We start from the raw sequence: 7,553 nt of genomic DNA on the forward strand, positions 1-7,553 counted from the left end.
TCATATAATTTTACCTGACAATAGCCTTGAGTGAAGGAGACATTCAACCTGAGTCTTAGAGCACTTTTTAAAAGTAAAATAACTTCAAACACAAAAAGTACAGAAAGTTATATAATGAACACCCATATACCCATAATTTTTTTGAATACTAACATTTGTGCTTCAGATCCATTTTTTAATCAAACTTTTTATTTTGAGATAATTGTAGATTCACATGTAGTTCTGTCAAAAGATTAACTGAGGTACATTAAATTTTTAAAAGTTTATTTGAGCAGACTGTGATTCATGAATCAGGCAGCACCAAACCACAAGTGGTTTGAGCTCACTGAGGGGATGCAAAGGGATAGTTTTTACAAGGTGTTTGCAGAAACAAGACAAAAGAAAATGTTTGTTTGGTTTAAGTGGAACAGTAGCCTTAAAGTCCCTAGTTAGAGGTTAGTTGGCAGTTTATGATTTGGTTAAGCTTAAATTTTATTTTCCTAAGATATGGCATTTTACACTTATATAGGAACTCTAGGCACTGGGCTGTCTCAGCCTCATGGCCTTCCACTTAATTATTTTAACATAAAAAACAGTATCAAGAGATTCCCTTTTACTCAGTTTTCCCCAACAGTAACATCTTGCAGAACTACAGTACAGTATCACAGCCAGGGTGACACTGATGTAGTCAAGACATAGAACGTTTCCCATCACCACAAGGATCCCTCATGTTTCCCTTTTATAGCCATGCTGACATCTCTGCACCATGACCCTCTCCTTGAACCCTGGAAACCACTAATCTAATCTCCATTCCTATGTTTTTGTCATTTTCTGAATGTTACATAGATGGAACTATACAGTATGTAACCTTTGGAGATTTCCTTACTTTGTTAAGCATAATTCTGGAGATTTATCTAAGATGTTGTGTGTATTAGAAGTTCTTCACTTTTAAAAAAAATTTTTTTAAATTTTTCTTTTTCTTTGTTTTTGAAACAATTGATTATACATATTTGTGGGGTGCAGAGTTGACTATCAGCATTTGTGTACATTATGTGATGATCAAATCAGGATAGCTGGCCTATTCGTCATTACAGAACATACTAATTCTCTGTGTCCATTAACCAATTTCTCCCTAGACCCCTCCCCCTTCCCCTTCCCCCTTCTAATAACCATGGTTCTGTTCTCTCCTTCTAAAAGTTCAACATATTATTGTGTTTATTGTTTCTTTGTTTCTTTCTCTTTTCTTTCTTTCCTTCTTTTTCAGCTCCCACTTAAGAGTTAGGATATGTGGTATTTCTTTCTGTGCCTGGCTTATTTCACTTAACATAATTTTCTCCAGCTCATCCATGTTGCTGTGGATGGCAGAATTTCATTCTTTTTTATGACTGAAAAGCATTCTACAGTGTACATATGCCAAATTTTCCTTATCCAGTCATACGCTGATGGACATTTAGGTTGATTGTGTATTTTGGTTATTGTAAATACAGCTGCGATAAACATGGGAGTGCAGGTATCCCTTCAAAATGATGATTTCCATTCCTTTGGGTATATAGCCAGTAGTGGGATCATATGGTGGTTCTGTCTGTAGTTGCTTGATTATCCTGACTTGATCATTACACCTTGTACAAAGGTATTGATATTCAACTCTGTACCACACAAATATATATAATCAATTATGTTTCAAATTGTATTTCAATAAAATTTTCAACTTCAAATAATACAAGCTTCATATGTGTGTATACAAGCATACTTCAAAAAGCTCATGAAAACCACAATTAAGAGATTATAGGAATCTCTTCGTGAACTTTTTTAAGTACTCTCTCATGTATAAATAAGTATATAGATATGTACACACATACATATGTACATTTATTTGTGAAACCATCAATAAAAGCCAGGCCATGTTTGTATTCATCCCTCCACTTCAGTTTCATTGCGAAATTTTATATTTCCTGCTCCTCCTCCTGCCATAACCCTGTCTTTCTCATATAAGGTGTACACCGTTTACAAGTTTTTGTATGATGGATATTTTTATTTTGTTGTATAAACATGAAGACATGGTATGGCTAAAAAAAAAATCAATTATGTTTCAATAAAATAGATGAATTTAGAAGTCTGTTCCGTGTTCTACGATATGGTGTATTTTGATATATATTTCATGGGCACTTGGAAAGAATGTATATTCTAATGTTTTCAGGTGCAGTGTTCTATAAATGGTGAGTAGATTTTGGTGGTTACTGGTGGTGTTGAGTTCTATATCACTGCTGATTTTCTTTTTGGTTTTTATGTCAATTGTTGAGAGAACAGTGGTGAAATTTCCAACCATAATTGTATATTCGTCTATTTCTTCTTTTACTCCTAACAGTTTTTCTTCATGTATTTTGCGGGGTGTTATTTGGTGTTCACACATTTAGTATTGCTATGCCTTCTTGATGGTTGGGCTCTTTTTGCCATTATATAACGTCCTTGTTCTTCTCTAATAATTTACTTTGCTCTGAAGCGTACCTAGCCTGATATAGCTATAGCCACTCCCGCTTTCCTTTGATCAATGTTTGCATGATATGTTTTTCCATCCTTTTACTTTCAATGCCTATTATATTTAAAGTTACTTGCAAGAGCATATTATTATGTCATGTTTCTTCATCCAGTCTCCCATTCTCTGTCTTTTAATTGTTGTATATAGTCCATTTTTTGGTATGTTAGGGCTTAAGTCTGGCATTGTGTTGTTTTTCTCTGTATGTTCTCTTTCTCTCTTTATTTCTCTGCTTCTTTTTACTACCTTCCTGTGGGTTACTTGAACTGTTTTTGAGTATAACTATATATAACCTTTTAGGTATTAGATTATATATACGTAACTTATCACAATTTAATGGTGTCATCTTTTCACCAGTTAAAGTGGAGAAGATTTATCTCTCATTATCTTCATTTTTACTCCCTCTTTATAATATTGTTATCCTAAATATTTTCTCTACATGCATTGAGAACCACATCAGCCAGTGTTACCATTTTTGCTTCAACTGAATAACACAATTTAGAAAACTCAAAAGGAAACCTTATTGTATTTCAAAGGAAAGCTTATTGTATTTATTTTATACAAAGCCGTCTTCTTTCTTCCTTTCTAAAGTTCCAAGGTCCCTTATTCCATCATTTCCTTTCTGCTTAGAAAACTTCCTGTAGTCATTTCTGTACAGTAGGTCAGTTAGCAATTGAACTTTTAGTTTTCCTTCATTTGAGAAAGTCTTGATTTACCTTTTATTCCTGAAGGCTATTTTTGCTTGGTATAGGATTCTGAGTTGAAAATTCTATTATTTCAGCACTTGAAAAATATTGTGCCACTTCCTTCTATCCTCCATAGTTTCTGATAAATATATTCTGACATTCAAAGTATGTATCCTGTATAGAAAAAGTGTCATTCTTCCCTGAGTGCTTTCAAGATTTTCTTCTTTTTCCTTAGTTTTCAGGGGTTTGATTATGATGTGTCTTGCAGTGAATTTCTTTGGGTTTATCTTGTTTGGGTTTCAGTCAGCTTCGTGAATCAGTGGGTTTATGGCTCTTGCCAAATTTGGAAAGTTTTCAGCCATTATTTATTAAGAATTTTTCATCCATGCTCTCTTTTTCCTCTCCTTCCAGGACTCCAACGACACAAATGCAGTAGTTTTTGTTATAATTCCATGGGGTCTTGAGGCTCTATTCATTTTTTTTCAGTGTATTTCCCTCTGAGATTTGATGATTTTTATGTTTTATATTCCAGTTCACTGATTCTTTTCTCTGTCCCCTCCATTCTGCTGTTGAACACATGCATTGAGTTGGGTTTTTTTTTTTTTTAATTTCAGTTATTGTATTTTTCAGTTCTAAAATTTCCATTTGATTTTTTTTATATTTACTAATTATTGGAAAATTTCTATTATCTTTACTGAGGCTTTCTATATTTTTATTTGTTTCAAATGGGTTAATAAGTGCTTGTTGAAGCATTTTTATCATGGTTGCTCTAAAATCTTTGTCAGATAATTTTAACATCTCTCTCTTCTCAGTGCTGGCATCTATTGATCATCTCTTTCCATTGTTTGAGGTCATCCTGGTTCTTGGTATGAGGAGTAGTTTTTTTATTGAAACTTGGACATTTTCTTCTTATGTTTTGAGACTCCAAATCTTACTGCCTGTGACACTGCTCAGGCAGGGGAAGGAGAGGGTGCTGCATCATTGTGGCCAGATGAAGATAGTGGTCTAGGTTCCCCTATTTGTCATCACCGACACTTGGTGGGGGCAGTGAGTCTCCTTGTTATTGCTGGTCACGGGTGGGAGTTCTGGCTCCCCATGTGATCTCCATTGATATTTCATGGGATAGGAGGCTAATTCCCAGATGGCTGATATGCAAGTCCCAGCTCCCTACTTGGCCTTTTCTTGATGCCATTCCAGTGGAATAGTTGGACACATTGTTACAGCCTCACAAGAGTAGAAGTCTGAGCTCCCTACTTGTCTTAATCCATTCAGATGGCTATAACAAGAACCTGGGTGGCTTATAAACAGCAAACACTTATTTCTCACAGTTCTGGAGGCTGGGAAGTCCAAGATCAAGGCAGTGGCAGATTCAATGTCTGGTGAGAGCCCATTCCTCATAGATGGTACCTTCTTGCTGTGTCCTTACATTGTGGAAGGGGGAAGGCAGCTCTCTGAGGTCTGCTTTGTAAGCGTACTCATGAGGCTTCTACCCCCATGATCTAATCACCTCCCAAAGTCCTCACCTCTTAATACCATCACCGTGGGGGTTAGGTTTCAAAATATAAATTGAAGGGGGCTGCAAACATTCAGACTGTAGCACTACTCAACCTTTGCAGAAATGGTGGAGGTAAGGTTTACATTATTTTCTGTGGAGTTTGGCTAGAGTATAGCAGTTATCATTTAAAAGCTTTCTGTCTCACTAGGCTGCCTCTTTCTGGTCCTATGGATAGAGTGAGAAGGCTTTTGTTGAGGATTTTTTTCATATGCATCTGTTGACATTTCCAGGTTGCTACCGTCTTCAGTTGACAGAGAAAAAGACACAGGGAACTTATTATCATGCCTTTCCTTAAACCCTAGAATCCCTAGCTAATATGCCTTTTCTCCCCACCTCTTGGAGTCTTATGTCTGATTTACATGTAATACCCAAACTTTTAGTTGTACTCAGCAAGAGGAATTGGAAAAATTACTTGTATGTCATCTTCCCATAACTTTAAGATTCATCATTTAAAGGAAATAATATGTTATAATTGCTGTTAAAGACTTCTCTGTAAATTTTACCCAGTCTCATGGTCATCTTTCCACCCTATGTATTCATCATTCATGTTTGTTTCTATTATCATTGCTCACATTTATGTGGCTATACATTATATATAGTAAGCTTTTTGTAGCTTAAAAATTTACATGTCACACCTTATACATAAAATTCATCCAAAATGGATCATAGACCTAAATGTAAAATGAAAAACTATAAAATTTTTTGAAGAAACATTGGTTAAAGTATTCTTAGTTATGATACAAATAGCAATGATTCACATAAGAAAAAAATTGGTGAGTTAGACTTTGTCAACATTAAAAGTTTTTGTTCTGTGAAAGACAACTTTAAGAGGATAAAAAGAAAAAGGGAAAAGCAAAAGTATTTGCAAATCACATATCTGACAAAGGACTTGCATATAGACTATACAAAGAACTTTCAAAATTCAATGGTAAGAAAGCGAACAATGCAGGGGCTGGCCATTTAGTTCAAGTGGTGAGAGTGCAGTACATTACACCAAGGTCAAGGGTTCAGATCTTCATACCTCCCAGCTGCCAAAAAAAGAAAAAAAAAAAAAAAGAAAGCAAACAATTCAGTTTTTATAAATGGGCAAAAGACTTGAACAAATACTTCAAAGAAGATATGCACATGGCAAATAATCATATGAAGAGATGTTCAAATTATTAGTAATTAAAAAATTCTAATTAAGCCACAATAAAATATCACTACAAACCAATTAAAATGGCTAAAAATAGAACAAAAATCTGACAATGTCATGGACTGGCAAGGATGTGGAGCAACTAGAATTGTCATACAGCCACTATGGAAAACTGCCTGGTAGTTTCTTATAAAGTATTGTGACTTACCATACAACTTATAATTCCACTTCTATGTTTTCACCCAAGTGAAATGAAAACCTACCTTCACACAAAAAATTGTGTGCAAATGTTTATAGCAACTGTATTCATAATTGTCAAAAACTGAACACAACCTAAGTGTCTCTCAACAAACCATCGTCTATCAACACAATTTAATATTACTTAATATAAAAAAAAAGAACTATTGATACATGTAACAACTTGGATAGATTTCAAGGACATTATGTTGAGTGAAAAAAATGCCAGTCTGAAAGGTTATATTTTATGTGATTCCATTTACATGACAGTCTGGAAAAGGCTATAATGACAGATTACAGATCAGTGGTTGCCAGAGAGTAGAGGGGTCTGGGGAATTTGGGGGTATGTGTGATGAAACCATTCTGTATCTTGATAGTGGTGGTAGTTACATGACTGTATGCATTTGTCAAAACTCATAGAACTATACATCAAAAAGAATGAATTTTACCATTTGTGACTAAAAAATAGAGAAAAAACTTACATTAATGTTTTCATACTGTGTTAGTCTGTTTATGTTGCTTATAACAACATTTGTAATTAACCTTCACACATACTACATTCATCCTTCTGAAACTTCATTATTCACTCAACTTTTTTTTATTCCTAAATATGTCCATGTCTTGAAAATTTTTAATAGGTAGAAGAATGCATTCCAAGTGGAGGGACTATTATGAACAAAGATTTAGAACTGATATGGTCCTAGGATCATCAATGCACTCAATTCTAAAATGGAAAATGTCATTAAATGGAGCAGGTTCCAGTTCATCCTCTGGGGAACATTGCTTTGACATGGAGGTTGACAGAGGTTATCCATCACTAGCCATTTTCTCTGATTTTCAAGGCTGTTATTCCCCCAAGTGAATTCTTCCAGAGACCTCAGCGATGTCAACATTAAGTAAAAAGCATGGGGCAATCTAGACTGTACATTCTCTCCAATTTGTTTTTTGTTTTTTTTTCCCCCATTCCTATAGGAATCAAATTTATTTGTTTGTTTGTTTGTTTGTTTGTTTTTGTCTTTTGTCTTTTTCCGTGTCCGGCAACGGATCGCAACCCTCAGTGTCGCCCCCGTACCGGACCAGGGACCGGCAACGGGATCGCAACCCTCAGTGTCGCCCCCGTACCGGACCAGGGACCGGCAACGGGATCGCAACCCTCAGTGTCGCCCCCGTACCGGACCAGGGACCGGCAACGGGATCGCAACCCTCAGTGTCGCCCCCGTACCGGACCAGGGACCGGCAACGGGATCGCAACCCTCAGTGTCGCCCCCGTACCGGACCAGGGACCGGCAACGGGATCGCAACCCTCAGTGTCGCCCCCGTACCGGACCAGGGACCGGCAACGGGATCGCAACCCTCAGTGTCGCCCCCGTACCGGACCAGGGACCGGCAACGGGATCGCAACCCTCAGTGTCGCCCCCGTACCGGACC

This window comes from Galeopterus variegatus, unplaced genomic scaffold (genome assembly GCF_000696425.1).
Source record: "Galeopterus variegatus unplaced genomic scaffold, G_variegatus-3.0.2 Scaffold310, whole genome shotgun sequence".
NCBI lineage: Eukaryota > Metazoa > Chordata > Mammalia > Dermoptera > Cynocephalidae > Galeopterus > Galeopterus variegatus.